Genomic DNA, 1,027 nt, shown 5'->3' on the forward strand with positions numbered 1-1,027 from the left:
TCTCTGGAACTACTGTCCATGTATCATTAAGTTGGAGTGCTCCCACTTTTCTGTTAAAAACTGTTCAGATACTTACAGTGTGATTAAGGTGCCCCTACCGCTATCGTTTTATGCAACCCGCAATTTTATAGTTGGCCTTCATAAACCACACGAGAGATTTTCATAATCTGTCGTTCGCTACGTGCAAACTATTAGCCCTACAGAAAAAAAAAGTAGGACCTTTGAAGTTAAAGAAGTTAAATTTTGTATTGTTATGTTTCCTTTGGAGGCAACAGTTTTTGAGTTATTCTAGTAAAACGTACAAAAATTATCTTCAAACGCACCTCCACCCCCCAGCCAGGATTTCCAGTATGCCGTTCGTGGCACTCTCTCCTACCACTGCCCAAAAATTTCCGACTACTCGAATTATTCGACCTCTTTTACTGCCTTCTGATTGAGCTACAACGCTACTAGCATAGTCGGCTATTTCTAACATTGTTAATTTAAATGTGTCCATGAGGTTGATGAAAGAAACACGACTTTTGTAAATATTGCGCTAAAGCTTGTAAGCACAGTAGTTTTGTAGTCAGAACGCCTTACGAAAACAATGATGTAACTGTTCATTTTACAAAATCTTACAAAACTGATAGTTAAAATTTACACAAACGTCAGTTTTTCAAATTGTAAGTGCTCCACTTCACCGGTGGCTTAATAAGGCCAATCAACACAGACGAAGAATGGAATACGGTTAAATAACTGGTGCAGCAGCATTATTTCTACAGTGATAGCAGGGAGTGTCCGCCCCGGTCGCTGAGTGGTCAGCGTGACAGACTGTCTATCCTAAGGGCCCGGGTTCGATTCCCGGCTGGGTCGGAGATTTTCTCCGCTCAGGGACTGGGTGTTGTGTTGTCCTAATCATCATCATTTCATCCCCATCGACGCGCAGGTCGCCGAAGTGGCGTCAAATCGAAAGACCTGCACCAGGCGAACGGTCTACCCGACGGGAGGCCCTAGCCACACGACATTTCCATTTAGTAGGGAGTGTCAT

Source organism: Schistocerca americana, chromosome 8, assembly GCF_021461395.2.
Source record: "Schistocerca americana isolate TAMUIC-IGC-003095 chromosome 8, iqSchAmer2.1, whole genome shotgun sequence".
NCBI lineage: Eukaryota > Metazoa > Arthropoda > Insecta > Orthoptera > Acrididae > Schistocerca > Schistocerca americana.